This window comes from Perognathus longimembris, chromosome 28 (assembly GCF_023159225.1).
Source record: "Perognathus longimembris pacificus isolate PPM17 chromosome 28, ASM2315922v1, whole genome shotgun sequence".
In the NCBI taxonomy this organism is placed as follows: Eukaryota; Metazoa; Chordata; class Mammalia; order Rodentia; family Heteromyidae; genus Perognathus; species Perognathus longimembris.
This window is the reverse complement of record NC_063188.1, coordinates 80,566,540-80,584,624: the sequence shown is the minus strand read 5'-3', so window position 1 is coordinate 80,584,624 and position 18,085 is coordinate 80,566,540. Positions and strand designations below refer to the sequence as shown.

Below are 18,085 nucleotides of genomic sequence, written 5' to 3'. Positions count from 1 at the left end.
TGGATGGACCTAGAACAAACCATGTTAAGTGAGGTAAGCCATGATCAGAGAGACAAACAGTGAGTGTTTCCTTCCATATGGAAGTAGCTAGATCCAAAAACACAGGCACATGATAGATTATACCGGACTCTAGGCAGTCACACACAGCAAAGCCAAAGGAGGATATTCTTAGAAGAGGAACACAAAGGCACAATGCCTATGTACCTCTGAACATATAAAATAATATTTAGTGAAATGAACTCCAGGAAATGGAAATGACATATTTTTCTTTGTTATTCATTTTCTTTTCTTTTCTGTTTGTCATGTTTGTTCATTTATCTGTCTTTGGGAGAATAGGGGGAGGTACAGAAATAGAGGGACAAAAGGTGGACAAATGCAACAGTGGTAGTCAGTAGATACTATGTTGAAAATGAACTACACAACTTGTGGGTGGGGATTGGAGGAAAAAACTGAGTGAGGGAAGGGTACACTATCCAAAAGAAATATATTCATTGCCTGACTTATGAAACAGCAACTCCTGTGTACATCACCTTTATAATAACATTAAAAAATGAAATATTAAAAAAGGTAAAACCATAGAGACAGAATAGAATACAGAATATAACAGATCTGTTAAAGCCAGGAGGCAAGGGACAATAGGAAGTCTGTTCTATGAAAGTTCATGAGGACTTAGTCACACATACCTACATTTCTTGCTACTCAGGAGACCTAACTCTGAGATCAAGGTTCCAAGCCATCCTGGGCAGAAAAGTCCAAATATATAGCTATTTAAAGATATACTCACTTCTGAATAAATCTTAAAAGATACTTTAAAACATTTTAACTTAAGGTAGGCATCTCTGGCTCGCGCATGTAATCCAAGCGCTCAGGAAGTTAAAATCTGAGAATTATGGTTCAAATCCATCCCAGGCAGTGAGTCAGTAATACTCTTACCTCCAATTAACCACCCCAAATCCCAAAGTGGTGCTGTAGCTCAAGTTGCAGAGTGCTAGTTGTGAGCACAAAAGCTCAAGGGACAGTACCCAGACTCTGAGTTCAAGCCTCGGGACCAGCACACAAAAAAGTAAATAGATAAACAACACTGAATATTTTTAGATGAATTAATGAACAAAGAACTAATTACAAAAATACCCAAAAATGTAAGAAATAAGAAAAAATTCATTTTCCAATATAAAAATCCTAGTCTTCGTAGAATCAGTGTAGTAGCATTTACAATATTACAAAGACAACTTTCATTTCTACTTATGTCCTGGTTCCACACCTGTTAAGACAATAAGCTGACATGCAATATAGCAGTAGTTAGTGCTGAGAAATTAACTCCTGCACTAGGACATCAAACTTAAAAAATGTCACTACAGCTAGGCAGTTGTGCCTCACACCTGTAATCTTAGCTATTAAGAAGGCTAACATCTGAGACCGTGGTTCAAAGCCAGCCTGGGCAGTAGTCAGTGAGACTTTTATCTCCAATTAACTACCCAAAAAAACTGGAAGTAAAGCTTTGTCTCAGGTGGTAGAGCACTAACCTTGAACACAAAAGCTCAAGGACAGTACCCAGGCCCTGAGTGCAAATCCCAGGACTGACACAAAAGAAAGTGACTACATTTAAAATTAAATTATAGTAATAATTTATCTCTGCATAAAAATGCAGATCTACTTAACTCAGAGGTTCATTCTTAATGATATTTGGGTTAGTCTTAACCAAAATTGATTTTTTTCTTACATTTGCCATTCAACATTTATCCAACAGTTATTCAATGACCAAACTGTTAACTTTCAGGGCAAGCCATTGTCAAAATCTGTTCATGTTCAGCCTTCTTTGCCTTCAAGGACTTATAATCAATCTAGAGTTGCCAATATTTGCACTAGAAATCCAAATCCATGTGCAGTACTTAGATTTCTCACTTGTTTTTCTGCAGTGACAAGAATGGATTACAGGCCCTCACACACTCATCAAGGGATCAACCAGTTGGCCATACATTCAAGACAATTATTTTTCTTTGTGTGTTGGTCCTGAGGCTTCAACTCAATGGCTGGATGCTGTCCTTTAGCTTCTCCACTCAAGGCTGGTGCACCGCCACTTTAGCCACAGCTCCACGTTTGGCTTTTTTGCTGTCAATGGGAGATAAGAATCCCACAGACTTTCCTGCCCAGGCTGAACATCATTCCTCAGATCTCAGCCTCCTGAGTCTAGGAGTACAGGTGTGAGCCACTGGCTCCAAATTGTGTTTTTTTTTTTGCCAGTCCTGGGGCTTGAACTCAGGGCCTGAGCACTGTCCCTGGCTTCTTTTTGCTCAAGGCTAGCACTCTTCCACTTGAGCCGCAGCGCCACTTCTGGCTTTTTCTGTGTATGTGGTGCTGAGGAATTGAACTCGGGGCTTCATGCATGCTAGGCAAGTACTCTACCATTAGGCCATATTCCCAGCCCTCCAATTGTTTTTTTAAACTGTATTTTTATTATCTTTAATTAGTTGTCCAAAAGAATTGCCATTCAACAAAGTAAATATATGTTGATCAGTGCCACTGCTTCCATCATTCTCTGCCATCCTTCCCAAACCAAATCCTCCTGTCAGTTGTCTTAATTTCATAGGATATGCACTGAATATTATAAAAGTAATTTTTATAGAAAAAATCTGCACAACAATACAAGTTTTTACATTTTTATTATCTTTAAGCAGGGGCTTCAATTCAACACGTTAATTTATACACATAATCCACGTTAATTAATGTCAGTCACTCCTTCCATCATTCTGAGCCAGTTATCCATGACTGATGCCTGTAATCCTAGCCACTCAGGAAACAGAGACTGAAAGATCACAGTTTGAAACCAGCATGAACAACAACAACAAAAAAGCCCAAGAGAGTCTTATCTGCAATTAGCTGGAAGTGGAGGTATGGCTAAGAGGTAGAGCACTGGCCCAGTGTATAATAAGCCTATAAAGATCATGAGACCCAAGTCCCAGTTCAAGTCCCAGTACAGGCACAAAAAAAGATACAAAAAGACATACTATTTATATGTCTATTGTATACTATTTGGTATAATTTGTAATAGTACCAAAAATAAAATAAAATAGCAACCCAAATATTGAATATTTAGGATTAAATTTGTGAGGTATGCAAAGCTTGAAAGGACAACCCAGAAGAATACTCCAGAAGGACACAGAAAGGTTTGAATCAAAGGGAAGACATGGGAAGGCCTTGGATGGACTCAACATCATGAAATAATCCTTTCCGTGCTGACTCATAAACTTAATGTTATCCTAATAAAAATAACAAAAGGCATTTGGATAGCAGCTATTCAAATTAATTCTAGAGCAAACAAGAACCAGGAAAATCAGAGGGGATGAGGTGAAATATAGGGGCATTGGCCCTTCTAAGGGCAGCAACAGTTGATGATGAAGTATCTATTTATGAATAGATAAAAAAGAGAAGAGACATACCAGTGGACTAGACCACAGGAGAGAAAGGCATCCCAAACAAGTGATCTATACATTTTTTTAGTTCACTGTTAGGACACAGAGAAGCCATTTAAGGAATATATATTTTTAAGACAGTGTCTCACTACAGAGCCCAGGATAGCTTTGAACTTACTATGTAGCACAGGCCAGACTTGAATTTTTGTTTTGTGTTAGGGCTTCTTCTTCTTGTTGTTGTGTGTTTCTCAGTACTGAGGTTTGAACTCAAGATTTTGCACTTACTAAGCTGGAGCTCTACTACTTAACTCATGCCTTCAGTCCAGGAAAAACCTTTCTAATAATAAAGTCCAATTAGCTTTTAAAAAATGGAAAAAATCCTTCTCATTTTATAACAACAATCAAGTTGTAAAAGAGATAACACATAATCAAAGCACACATACATAAAGACAAACTGGAAAAAATACTCATTAATTCCTCATAGAAGATAGGCTATTCTCCCTAATATACAAAAAGCTTTTAGATGCAAGAAAAAGCTAAGCCCATACAAAAATAGACAAAAAGTATAAGTAGGCAATTCACAGAAAATATGTGGGTGGCCCTTAAATTTTTCAAAAAGAAGTTCATCATTACTTCTAAGAGACAAATAAAAGTCAATACACTGAGACACCATTGTCTCATCCTGACAAAAACTCGAAAGTGTGACAGCACATCAGGCTGTGTTGGAGAGGCTATGGGAAAACAGGCACTTTAAAATTTGCTGTTTGCAAGAGTGAAAAATGATACAATCTCTACTGAGAACAATCTGGCCATATCATCCCAAATCATTGACATAATTACCCTTCAATCTACAGCCCACTTCTAGGAATCTATCCACAAGACTGGACTCGACCCTAATAGCATCCAGCAACAAAGGACTACATGATGGCACCCACATGGTAGAACACCTTGCAGCTTTAAAAGAAAGGAGTACTGCAAGGTAAGAATGGCTGCCCCCCCCCCCCAAGATACCAAGATGCCCCCCAAATCCTTTGCCATCTGAGATAGGAGGACACTAGTTTGGCAACTACAGTGGTTGAACTTGTCCAGATTCAACTTACAACCCTTCCCCCCAGAAGTTTTGCTTCTTTCTCTCAAGTTGGCAGGGAGCAAAGGAGGAAGGCAGGTGAAAAGGCTGAGAAGTCATATACTAAGGAGAAGAACCCTGAAGCCAAGAAGGCTGGCAACGTGAAGTAGGCTAACCATAGGCTAAAAAGCCCAAGAAGCAGAAGCTCCACTACAGCTGAAACCCAGTCCTGGTCCTAGGAATTGGCAGATACTCCCGATCTGCAATGTAGTCCAGAAAAGCCATGTACAAGAGGATATACTTGGCTGCTAAATACAAGGTTGAAATGAAAAAGAAAGAGAAGGTTCTTGTGACTGTCATAAACCAGTTAGTAGTTACAAGAACAGTGGTAACTGGGTGGTTAAGTTTTGAAAAATGCCTAGATACTACCCCACTGAAAATGTGCCTCAGAAGCTGCTGAGCCATGGCAAGAAGCACTTCAGTGAACATGTGCAAAGGCTGCAGGATAGCATCACTCCAAGGACCATCCTCCTTGTCCTCTCTGGGTACCAATAAGGCAAGAGAGTGGTTTTCTTGAAGCAGCTGGTCAGTGGCTTATTACTTGTGACTGGACCTCTGTCCCTCAGTTGTGTTCCTCTGTGTAGAACACACCAGAAAACTGTTATTGCCACCTCCACAGAAATTGATATCAGCAAAGTGAAAATCACCAAACACCTCACCAATGATTACTCCAAGAAGAAGCAGCTTCGGAAGCCCAGACACCAGGAAAATGAGATCTTCGACACACAAAAAAAGAGAAATGAGAGATTATAGAGCAGTACAAGTTTGATCAGAAAGCTGTGGAGTCACAAATTCTACCCAAAATCAAAGCAATTCCTCAGCTCCAAGGCTACATGGGATTGCTTTTTGCTCTAACAAATGGAACTTATCCTTGCAAAATAGTGATCTAACCTTACCAAGAGCCTAATTAATGTATACGTTTAAAAAAGGGGGAAAGGAATGAGTAAGAAGCAACTCCTTGTACTAGTGGAGTAACAACTTCAAGAGAACTTACATGGTGCAATACAAGACCTCTAACAGAAATTGTGGGAATTGGCATATACATTTCTATTTGCTGGGAAACAAACAATAAAAACAAGATCAAGGAAAAATGGGGAGATATGTCCCTTAAAATTTTCCTTTTATTTATGGATCCTGCAAATGTATTACTTATTCAAAAAATGAAAATACTCGTGCTAGGTGCAGTTGCTCACACCTGTAATCCTAGCTACTCAGGAGGCTGAGATCTGAGAATCAAGGTTTGAAGCCAGCCCAGTAGAAAAATGCAAGAGACTCTTATCTCCAATTAACCACCAAAAGCTAGAAATGAAGGTATGGCTCAAGTAATAGAGCAATAGCTTTGAGTGAAAAGCTAGGTAAGAATATGAGTCTCTCAGTTCAATCCCTTAGTTCCAGCACAAAAATTAAAAACAAAATAATTGCAATAAAAACTGCTTGGGGCTGCACACACCTAAAAGTTGCAGATATGTGGGAAGCTAAAGTAGGAGGAACTGTAGGCCTAGAAATTTAAGACCAGTCTGGACCACATAATGAGACCCTATCTCAAAAGAAATAATTTAAAATTTTAAAAAAGATTCAGAAACCGGGAAAACAGGCAAAACCAAACAATATATTACTAAAGTCCTCACACACATTTTTAACCTTCAAAGACTATCTCAACATCTGCAGGATTTCTTTTGTGCTACTAAGGTTTGTGTTGATATAATTAGGAGGTTGGGTTGGTTTACAGGCCCTTGTTTCTATGGTTACCTTCAGGGCACAAGTGCCTGCAAAAGCCTCTAGTTACATCTTGTCTTTGTGGAGTAGGGTAATTTGCCACAGTGTTTTTCTCAATTACCCCTCACTTGGCTTCAGATCTTGGATCTCACCACCAGCTCTCTGAGTTTTTGGCTATTTTCACTTGCTGTTTGTTAGCTTGGGAATGGGGAAGTAGATGTTCCTACTAATCTTCCACATACAATGCTATCCTTTGCTTTTCTCTATGGCCCTGCCCTATCCTAATAACTTCCACCAATGCCCTCAGTTTTTGTTACTGTTCTTTCCACAGATGGAGACTTTTGTTCCTTCAGGATAGGGCACTGGGAATTATCTCCAGGCAGAATTGGGCAGTGGTTCTTATTTCCCTATTCCAGCCAGTACATGGGGGAATCTTGTTCAGGTTATTCCCTAGTTTTCCCTTTGAATATCTGATGTGAATCCTAGGGGAAAATTCTACAAGGAGGCAAGAACCTAAGGCCCTCAATTTTTGGCAATTCATTAGCAACTTCTAGTTTAATCTTCCTATTGGATTATGAACCATTCAACAGCACCTGCTCCAGGTAAGCAAAGGCTTGGATACTGTTTCTTCCTGTAGTGACCATTTTCTCTCACTGATTTGGGGTTTGTTTTTAGCCCTGAAACCTCAGTTTTTTCTTTAAGAAAAGCCATTACATTGTCATTTGTCCAGCTTTATCTTTGGATAAGGATGGGAGGGAGTTTTATTTGTCATATCTTTACTAAGCCAAGAATCTATTAGTTTCTCAAGCATACCTAAAGATAATATAGATACTTTGGGACCTAAAGTGTACTAAAGATAGACCTTACCCATAAGGATTGAATATTTCAAATTCCAAAAGATAGTGTCAAGCAAATTATAATACATTATTAAGAAACAATTCACGAAAACTTTGTAATCAGACATGCATAGAAAATTTGGAAATCTCTACAGTATGAGTCAAGGATTCTGATCAGTTTGAAATAACTACTACTCTCCTCACCTGAGTTACTCTAATTCTAATTGAAGACATCACCTGCCCTCATTAACATGCATGTTCTTTTCTAACATTTTTTTAATTTTTAAATTATTATCTTTAAGTAGTTGTACAAAGGAGTTGCCATTAAACAAAGCAGTTCTTCCAATACATATGTGCTTTATGTCCAGTTGGTTTTAGGGCTGAAAAAATGGTTCAAACATGTATCATAACTTGAGCTTATATCACTGGAAATGTCAAGCCCTCCACTTCCACAAAGGAGACTGGGACCATAACATGGGCTTAGCTTCCCTCCTTCATTGGAGATACCTCTTACATAGGAAACTCAAATGCTACCTGAATTGCAAAAATTGAAAAAATATCCCTTTATAACCAAATAACACTGATTGAAAGAGATTTTTTGCAGTTTCCCCTGGTACAGGTTCCCTGGCTAAACTCAGTCAGCAAAGGTCTGGAGGTGCCAGAATATCATATTAATGTGGCCCTGTGAAAAAGGAATTGTTACAGAAATACCAGTTGGCTTACAAAGATTAGTGTGTCCACTAAATTACAATGTTAGTGGCACTATAAAAGGGCCCTTCTTTCTGCCTTATTTACTACCACCACGATCACCCCGCTCTCAACAATACACATGAACTCAAGAAAGCTACATTGATAGGAGGGGCACAGTAGGAGAGGAGAAAGTGAGAGAAAAGGAAAAGCCAAGACAGCTACCTCTCTTCCTTCTCTCCTTTCCTTCTTCTCCTCCCTCTCTTTCCCTACATCTCCTTTCCTCTCCTCTTTTTTCTATCCCTTCTTTCCTCTCCCCCTCCTTTCCTTTATCCCTTCTCCATTCTCTTTTCCCTCTCTCTATTTCTCTGGTTCTCCATAGCTGAAGCTCCCACCATATAATGCTCCATCCAGGCCCCATGCCTAACTGGAAAGCCCCCATCAAGGTTCCAATTTCTACCAGGCAACTTCAATGCTGATTCCAGAACTACCTTCTTGTGTCAGCCAAGGAGCAACAGTGACTTTCTACTGTTGTGCATCTCTGGGTGTCTTCAACAATTTTTTCTGGCTTCTCAGCTCATCCAATTCCTTAGCTAACAGTTACTTTATACTAAACTACTTGCTTCTTTCTTCCAGACTGTACTGAGAGAATATCATCTGCCACACCAGATCTCTTCCCTGTAAGACTTCCCCTAAAAGGATAAAACTCCCTATAGTATTAACATCTTATTTGGGTCTCTTTGATGACATCATAAACAATCTGCACAGCACTGCCTTCAAAAATAGACAATTCTCTTATTCATGCTAGTTAAGAGAATCATTCTTGTTCATTCATAGTTACTCTATTAATGAATGTAATCTTTTCCTTTCCCAGTTCTCTCAGCAGTGAAAATGTACAGCAGCCAACAGACTCCTAGACTAGAAAGAAAGTCCAGGGTCGTCTTGTTTTAAGTGTGTCTGTGTGCATATAAACATGCATAGCTCCATTTACATACACACAGTTCCAGAAAAATAAATATCAAAGGATAGAGTGTATGTGTGTAAGGGTTACAAATATACAAGATCAAAACTCCTTTATAGAATTAAAGCTTATACTTCCAGACAAGACAGAAACTGGAACTGAATTTACCCTCATCACTAAAACAACAATGAAAATACATGAAGGAATTGTTTTTTTTTAAGACAGCAGACACTAAGAAATCTAAGGCAGTGGTTCCTGAAAAATGGGTAAACATAAGGTGAGCCCTTTGATTTCCTAGCTTACTACACTGAGTTTTCAGGCCACAAAACAGAGAAAAGAAACTCAAGCAAAGCCCAGCTGGTTTCCTAAATTAAGAATGGTGAGAGTCTACATACAAAGGTACCTAAAGTTAAAAAGACGTAGCACCTAGAAGAAGATCTCGAGACAGGGAATCACGGAGAACCATACATAGCCTCTCAGGTATGCAGGAGAAACATATGACATAAAAAATAATGTCAAAATAGTTGAGACAAACACCTCTGGCTCATGACTATCATCCTAACTACTGAGGAGGCTAAGACCTTCATCTTTGCTCCGGTAGTTACACATATATAGAGAGATGTTAAAATTACTGCAACTGTATATCAAAGCAGAAAATGTCCAGCTTACTTACAATCATTTTAACAAAATAAAATAAATCTTCTTTAAAAATCTGATTGCAGCTACAAACCAAAGAAAGTCTCAAAAACTCAAAAAGTCACCAGCGAGTTGATGTCACTTGTTATTCTGCAGGAAAAATTTCTATAACAGGTCTGATGTTACTGTCTCTAGGAGGAACTTCTTGCACAACTGATCACTGGAATCTTGATCTGCTGAGAATTTGGCCTATGAGATATTCCCTATATTACTAGGTGATACAATTGTCTTGTGCCTGGAACAATGAAAGCTACCATACTGCCCTGGCTAGATTGGTTTTGCAAATGTAATTTAGTTCAGCAAGAGGTATGATGTGGTAGAATATCTGCCTACCCTCCTCAAAAGTCATGGCTCCATCCCCAGCGTGGCCAATATAGAAAGCAGTAGTGAAGGAAGGAGGAAGGAAGAATGGGAGAAAAAACGATCTTCCAGACTCCATTCATTATGTCTTTTTTTTCCTCCCTATCTTGCTATGCTTCTTTTCCTAGCTACTCAGGAGGCTGAGATCTGAGGATCATGGCTTGAAGCCAATCTGGGCAGGAAACTCCATGAGACTCTTATCTCCAATAAACTACTCAAAAAAGCCAGAAGTAGTGTTGTGGCTCAATTGGCAGAGTGCTCTCCTTGCACAAAAAAAGAAGCTCAGGAGCAGTGACCAGGCCTGGAGTTCAAGCCCCAGGACCAGAAAAAATATGTGTAAATATACACATAGAGATATTTTTATTGAATATAATCTGACACTTAACTGTAATTAGAAGTTCCACTCTCAGTTTCCAACTTCTCAACAAAAACATGTGAAAGGAGCCAACAATAAAATGTAATAGACTAACCCCAGGACATTTACTATCTTAGTACCATGTTAAACAAGTTTAACAAAACACAAGGCTTAGCACTGTTTTCCCCACAAGAACAGTGTCTCAAAAAATACACTGAGTCTTCATTTTTGAAAAACACTACTTGGAAAAGAGTGATAAAGCAAAAGGGCCAACATGGCTACTGTATATGTTCTTGATACATTGTATATTGTATATATGTCTACCTGACCTAGAGAAGGGATAGAAAAACAGGGAGTAAGATATCACAAGAAATGTACACACAGCCCTACTATGTAACTGTACCCTTTTTGCACAACACCTTGTCAAAAAATTTGTGTTCACTTAATAAATAAATTTTAAAAAAAGAATTTACTCTTTAAAAAAAACAAAAAAAAAAAAAAAGCAAAAGGGCCAAAATGGAAGGTCCAAATTCCCATCCCTCCACAGAAACTTACAGAAACAAGCACAAACTGTCATAACCAATTTTGCCTTTGGCTGGAAAAGAGTCAAGGGTTTACAGCAACCAACTGAATATTGAATCAAGAACAAAGGAAACTAGACAATGATAGAAAAGTTCTGTAGCGTCTTACCTACCCTTGCTTTCCACATCCCCAGACCAGCAACCTACATTCCCAATGTAGGGTTGCTCAAGAGACCTTATTTGAAAATTTTGTTTCTCTGCTTGGGGGAATTCCGCAAAGAAGTGGCTCAAAGTGTTCATCTCCTTCATTCACAGAAGAGAAGCAGAACTTATTATTTGAAAACAATTTACAGTAGAACAAAAATAAAAATAAAACATAGTTAACAAAATAAATAGTGCAGCCCATTCAAAGAAAGAAAATTGAAAGAAATCATCCCAGAGGTGACGAGGATGCTACATATATTAGATTAAAACTATTATATCACTTTCACACCAACTGTTTTTTGTTTTGGTTTGGTTTTTTATTTGTCCTAGAGCTTGAACTTGGCCTGGATGCTGTCACTGAGCTTTTTCCCTCAAGGCTAGCACTCTAGCACTTTGAGCCGTAATCATCACTTATGTTTTTTTTTTGTTTTTTTTTTTTTGTTTTTTTTTTTGGTAGTTAATTGGAAATAAGAGTCTCACAGACTTTCCTACCCAGGCTGGCTTTGAATCCTCAGATCTCAGCCTCCTAGGATGAGTCACTGGCACCCAGCAAAACTTATTCTTTCTTCTTTTTTTTTTTTGTTGGTACTGGGATATGAACTTAGGGCCCCATGCTTGCTGGGAAGTTGTTCTACCACTTGAGCTACAGCCCTAGCCCTACATCACCTGTCTTTAATGTGTTTAATGAACTAAAGGAAACCATGGATAAGGCCATAAAGAAAAGCAAATCAAGAAAACAATGAACGGACAAAGTGAGACTATCAATAGGAATTATTTTAAACAGAGTGGGGGGCGGGGGCTAAGCACCAGCAGCTCACACCTATAATCCTAGCTACTTGGGAGGCCGAGGAGAGAGGGATCACAGTTCAAGGGCAGTCCAAGCTAAAAAGCAGTTCACACGACCCTTTTCCAGCCCATAGCTATGTACAGTGGTATGCCCTGTATGCTCCCAAACTTTGTGGGAGGCTGAGATTAGCCAGGACAGAAGAATCCATGAAACTCTATCTCTGTGGAGGAAAGCTAGACATTCTGGTGTGCACGTGTGATCCAGTGATGACAGGAAGCCTAAAGTAGGCAGATCTTGGCACAGGTCTACTCAGGTGAGAAGTGTGACTCTATTCTAAAAATAACCAGTGAAAAATGGGGCTGGAGGCATGACTCAGCAGTAATGCACTAGCCAGGTAGTACAAAGTCCTGAGTATAAATCCCAGTACCACCAAAAGCAAAGCAAAGGAATTATAAAAGGAAGCATTGGCATTCTGGAGCTGAAAAATGTGACATATGAAAAACAGACTAAAGGGGCTCATCAGCATATGTGAGCAGACAGTAGAGAGAATAAACTGGAAGGTAAGGAAACTAAACTTGTTGGGTCTGAGAAACAGAAATAAAATTGAATGTAAAAAAGTAAACATAAGCTGGACAATGGTGGCTCCAGCCTGTAATCCTAACTACTCAGGAGACTGGGATTGCCAGCTTTGGCAGAAGAGCCTGTGAGACTTGTATTTCCAATTAACCACCAATAAAGCTGAAAAAGGACTTTGATTCAAGTGGTAGAGCACTAGTCTTGAGCAAAAAATATCTTGGGCTCTGAGTTCAAGCCACTAGACTGGAACAAAAAAAAAATGAAAAGAACTTACTGGACCTGGAAGATGTCACGTGGACTAACATACACATTTGGAATTTCCAGAAGTCAGAAGAGTTTAGAAAGAATACCGAAAGACAACATTTGGAAATTTGATTAAATACATGAATCTAAATATCCACAAAGCTCTAGGTTCTCCAAGCAGGATGAATTCAAAGGGGTTGACACTGAAATAAATAGGTTATGATCAAATTGATCAAAGATATGATAAATACAGAATTTTGTCAGCAGCAAGAGGAGTGACTTGCCATATCAAAGGACTCTCAGCAGAAACCTTGGAGCCCAGAAGGAAAGTAGAATGACATATTTAATACATTTTTGCCTGAAAGGAAAAAAAAGTCTTTATCAAGCAAAACTATCCCTCAAGAAGGAAGAAGAATTTCCAGAAAAACAAAAGCAAAAGCACCTAATCCTAACTGATTTGCCCTATAAGAAATGTTTAGAGATTTCTCAGGCTAAAATGAGAATACTAAGTAACTCAAAATTATTTGAAGAAATAAAGAAAACATGTTAAATGTGAAAATTTTGGTTTGTTGCTCCATTTTTATTCTAGTTAAAAAGGAAAATCCAAAAAAATACCTAATAATTATACAACAACAGTATAAAGGAACAGGGAAGAGATGTCTAGGAGCAGTGCTCATATACTGTTGAGTTCTGGGGTGAATCTTTCCTTGCAGTAGGATTGTGCATTAAAGACTACCAAGAACAAGGTGAAAAGCCTGGCCCCCCAAAAGAGAGCAAATATTTGCAAATTACATTATCTGACAAGGGAATAATACCGAGAATATGCAAATCATACAACTTAACGAAAGCAAGAAATTAATCCAATAGGACTTTCTTTAAATATGATATTCAGTGAAGATGGGAGGAAAACTCTAGGAGAGAGCAGGGAAGAAGTAATATTGTCCAGAAGGAAAATCCTCTTTGCCTAATTTATGTAACTGTAACCCCTCTGTACATCACCTTTATAATAACAATAAAAAATTAAAAATTAATATGATATGCAAATGGCAAATAAGCATGCAAAAGGATATTTAACTTTATTAAATTTCAAAATCTCTCACAATAATAAAAACCCACATGACATCATTTTCTACTACTAGGGTAGCTCTAGTATGTGTGTGCTCATGTGTGTGGGCACTCTCCAGTACTGGGGTTTGAACTCAGGGCCTGAGCACTATCCATCTGCTTTTCTGCTCACAGCTGACTCTCTACCACTTGAGTCACACCTCCAGTCTACCATGTTGCTGGTTGGTTGGAAGTAGGGACTCAAGGACTTTTCTGCCTGGGATGGCTTCAAATTGTGATCGTCCAGGTCTCAGGCTTTTGAGTAGCTAGGATTACATGTGTAAGCCACTGGCATTGGGCCTGGGTACCATCCCTAAGCTATGTTACTCAGAAGCTATGGAGGGCTGGGGAGGGGAAAATGGGGAATTATTTCTTAAAATACACATATTTTTTTATTTGGGGTGGCAAGAAAATTTCAGGAATGGATAATGGTAAGAGTTACCATATTATGGCTTTGTAAATGTTATATTTGTTATTAAGTATCATAGTTAAAATTGTTCAAATGGTAATTTTAAGTTTGATTGTGTGTGTGTGTGTGTACATGCGTACCCATGTAGATACCAAACACAAAATCTGCATATACAGGCTCACATTTTGTGTATGTTATAAAAGCTCATGAGGAGATATTTGCTTGCCTGCTTATCCAACCATCCTTCCTTCCTTTCTCTCACCTTCCTTGTCCTTTCCTCCATCCCTTAATAGATCCTCACTGCACAATTTCAAACAGATGACTGAACGAACAAGGTATTTCACCTATGATCCGGTTTCCTTAACAGGTAAAGTGGATCTATACTATGGTTTTCACACCTTTGATATGAAGGTTGAGTAACTTGGTGTATGCAAAACACTAACGCAATACCTGGCTATTCTAACAAGTTCCTAGTAAACAGTTGCTAATTTTCCTTCTGTTATTTTAAAACAAAAATAAGAAAGATCAGGCATGGTGCATACATTTGTACTCCCAACACTTTGTACATGGAAGGAGGAAGACCACGAATTCCAGGCCAGTTTGGGTTGCATATCAAGACTTTTTTTTTTTAGTTTTTATTATAAAACTGATGTACAGAGAGGTTACAGTTTCATATGTTAGGCATTGGATACATTTCTTGTACTGTTTGTTACCTTGTCCCTCATACCCCCTCCCCACTCACCCTTACCCTTTCCCCCCCTGAGGTGTTCAGTTCACTTACACCAAACAGTTTTGTAAGTATTGCTTTTGTAGTTGTTTCTCTTTTTTTACCCTGTGTCTCTCAATTTAGTATTCCCTTTCAATTTCCTAGTTCTAATACCCGTATATACGGTTTCCAATATACTCAGATAAGATTACATCGATAGTATAGATACAATCACAAGAAGTTGATACAAGAACATCATCAATAGTAGAAGCTACAGATACACATGGGATGTTGAACGTAGTTACAACTGTGATATTACAATCATTTCCATAAAATAGAGTTCATTTCACTTAGCATCATCTTATGCGATCATAAGGGTATAGCTATTGGGCTCTTGTGATCCTCTGCTGTGACTTGCCTAAACCTGTGCTAATTATTCCCAATAAGGGAGACCATAGAGTCCATGATTCTTTGGGTCTGGCTCACTTCACTTAGTATAATTTTTTCCAAGTCCTTCCATTTCCTCACAAATGGGACAATGTCATTCTTTCTGATAGAGGCATAAAATTCCATTGTGTATATGTACCACATTTTCCTGATCCATTCGTCTACGGAGGGGCATCTGGGTTGGTTCCAGATTCTCGCTATGACAAATTGTGCTGCAATGAACATTGTTGTGCTGGTGGGTTTACTGTGATTTTGTTTGTGGTTTTTTGGATAGATACCCAAAAGTGGGGTTGCTGGGTCATAGGGGAGTTCTACATTTAGCATTCTGAGGAATCTCCATACTGCTTGCCAGAGTGACTGAACCAGTTTACATTCCCACCAACAATGAAGTAGGGTTCCCTTTTGGCCACATCCCCTCCAACAACTGTTATTGTTAGTTTACTTGATATATGACATTCTTACTGGGGTGAGATGGAATCTCAATGTTGTTTTGATTTGCATTTCTTTTATGGCCAGTGATGTAGAGCACTTTTTCATGTCTCTTGGCCATTCTCATTTCCTCATCAGAGAAGTCTCTTTGTAAGTCTTTAGCCCACTTGATGAGTGGGCTATTGGTTGTTTGAGGTTTAGTTTTGGAACAAGGTAATTTTTTTAGTTCTGCATATATTTTAGATATGAGGCCTTTGTCCGTTGAATGGCCAGTAAAGATCTTCTCCCAGTCTGTGGGCTTTCTGTTTATCTTGTGAGCTATGTCCTTTGCTGTGCAGAAGCTCTGCAGTTTGATGCAGTCCCATTTGTCCAAGCTTTCTTTGATTTGTAGCCTTTCTGGGTCTTTGTTAAGGAAGTTCCGTCCTGTGCCAAGAAGCCCAAGTGTTTCTCCTACTCCTTCCTTTGGTGTTTTCAGGGTGTCTGCTTTGATTTCGAGGTCTTTAATCCATTTGGAATTGATTTTGGTGCAGGGTGATATATAAGGATCTAGTTTTAGTTTGTTGCATGTGTTGAGCCAGTTTTTCCAGCACAATTTGTTAAAGAAGCTATCTTTCTTCCAAACTATTGTTTTAGCCCCTTTATCAAAGATTAAGTAGGCGTAGTTCTGTGGGTTCATTCCCGGGTCTTCAATTCTGTTCCAATGGTCTTCAGGCCTGTTCCGGTGCCAATACCAAGCTGTTTTTATTATAATACAGCTTGAAGTTGGGTATTGTAATTCCTCCAGCACTGTTCTTTCTGCTTAGGAGTGGTTTTGCTATTCTAGGTCTTTTATTATTCCATATGAATTTCTGGATTGCTTCCTCTATTTCATCAAAAAATGGCCGGGGCTAGGGATATGGCCTAGTGGCAAGAGTGCTCGCCTCGTATACATGAGGCCCTGTGTTCGATTCCCTAGCACCACATATACAGAAAACGGCCAGAAGGGGCGCTGTGGCTCAAGTGGCAGAGTGCTAGCCTTGAGCACAAAGAAGCCAGGGACAGTGCTCAGGCCCTGAGTCCAAGCCCCAGGACTGGCAAAAAAAAAAAAAAAAATGGTGTTGCGGGCTGGGGATATAGCCTAGTGGCAAGAGTGCCTGCCTCATATACATGAGGCCCTGGGTTCGATTCCCCAGCACCACATATACAGAAAATGGCCAGAAGTGGCGCTGTGGCTCAAGTGGCAGAGTGCTAGCCTTGAGCAAAAAGAAGCCAGGGACAGTGCTCAGGCCCTGAGTCCAAGCCCCAGGACTGGCCAAAAAAAAAAAAAAATGGTGTTGGGATATTAATGGGTATTGCATTGAATTCGTAGATAGCCTTTGGCAATATTGCCATTTTGATTATATTAATCCTCCCAATCCAGGAGCATGGGAGGTTTTTCCATTTCCTTAGTTCTGACTTAATTTCGTTTTTCAAGGTTTTAAAGTTCTCCTCAAAGAGATCTTTCACTTCTTTGGTTAAGGTTATTCCTAGGTATTTTATGTTTTGGGGGGCTATTGCAAAAGGAGTTGCTTTCCTGATATCAGCCTCAGTCTTCGGGTCGTTAGCATAGAGAAAGGCCGTTGATTTTTGAAGGTTTATTTTATATCCTGCCACTTTGCCAAAGTTTTGGATCAGCTCTAGTAGCTTGGGGGTAGAGTCTATGGGATTCTTTAGGTATAGGATCATGTCATCTGCGAAGACAGAAAGTTTAACTTCATCTTTACCTACTTGGATCCCCTTTATATTTTCTTCTTGCCTGATTGTTCTGGCTAGGAATTCTAGTCCTATGTTGAAGAGCAGGGGAGAGAGTGGACATCCCTGCCTTGTTCCTGATTTTAAAGGGAATGGCTTTAGTTTTTCACCATTTAGAGATATACTTGCTGTTGGTTTGTCATAAACTGCCTTGATTATATTCAGGAATGTTCCCTGGAATCCCAGTTTTTCCAGCGCTTTTAGCATAAATGGGTGCTGAATTTTATCAAACGCTTTTTCCGCATCCAGAGATAAAACCATGTGGTTCTTTAGCTTGCTCCGTTTGATGTGGTGGATTACATTAATTGACTTGCGTATATTAAACCAACTTTGTCTGCCTCTGTCTCTCTGTCTCTCTCTCTGTCTCTGTCTCTGTCTCTGTCTCTGTCTCTCCCCCCCCCCCCACATACACATATACACACAGGCCAGGCATGGTGGCTCACACTTGTAATCTCAGCTACTTGGAAGGCAGATATTGGAATATTACAGTATCATATAAAGGGCAATCCAAGCAAAAGGAGAAATAGTGATTATAGTGTAGTAGCATAATACCAAATACCAAATAGTATAACTAGGGTGATCATGGTCCAGGCTGGCCTGGGTAAAAACATTAGATAGACCCTATCCCAAAAATAACTAAAGGATGGGCTGGGGATATGGCCCAGTGGCAAGAGTGCCTGCCTCATGTACATGAGGCCCTGGGTTCGATTCCCCAGCACCACATATACAGAAAATGGCCAGA

The 18,085-nt window shown here is 39.2% G+C and overlaps 1 protein-coding gene and 1 pseudogene across 2 annotated transcripts in view; one reads left to right on the top strand and one right to left on the bottom strand.

Moving 5' to 3' along the window:
• Slc9a7 (solute carrier family 9 member A7) overlaps positions 1-18,085 on the bottom strand; it is a 160,634-nt gene that overhangs the window by 129,767 nt on the left and 12,782 nt on the right. The gene's annotated exons all lie outside the window — the stretch shown is intronic.
• LOC125344041 lies at positions 4,468-5,426 on the top strand (annotated as a pseudogene).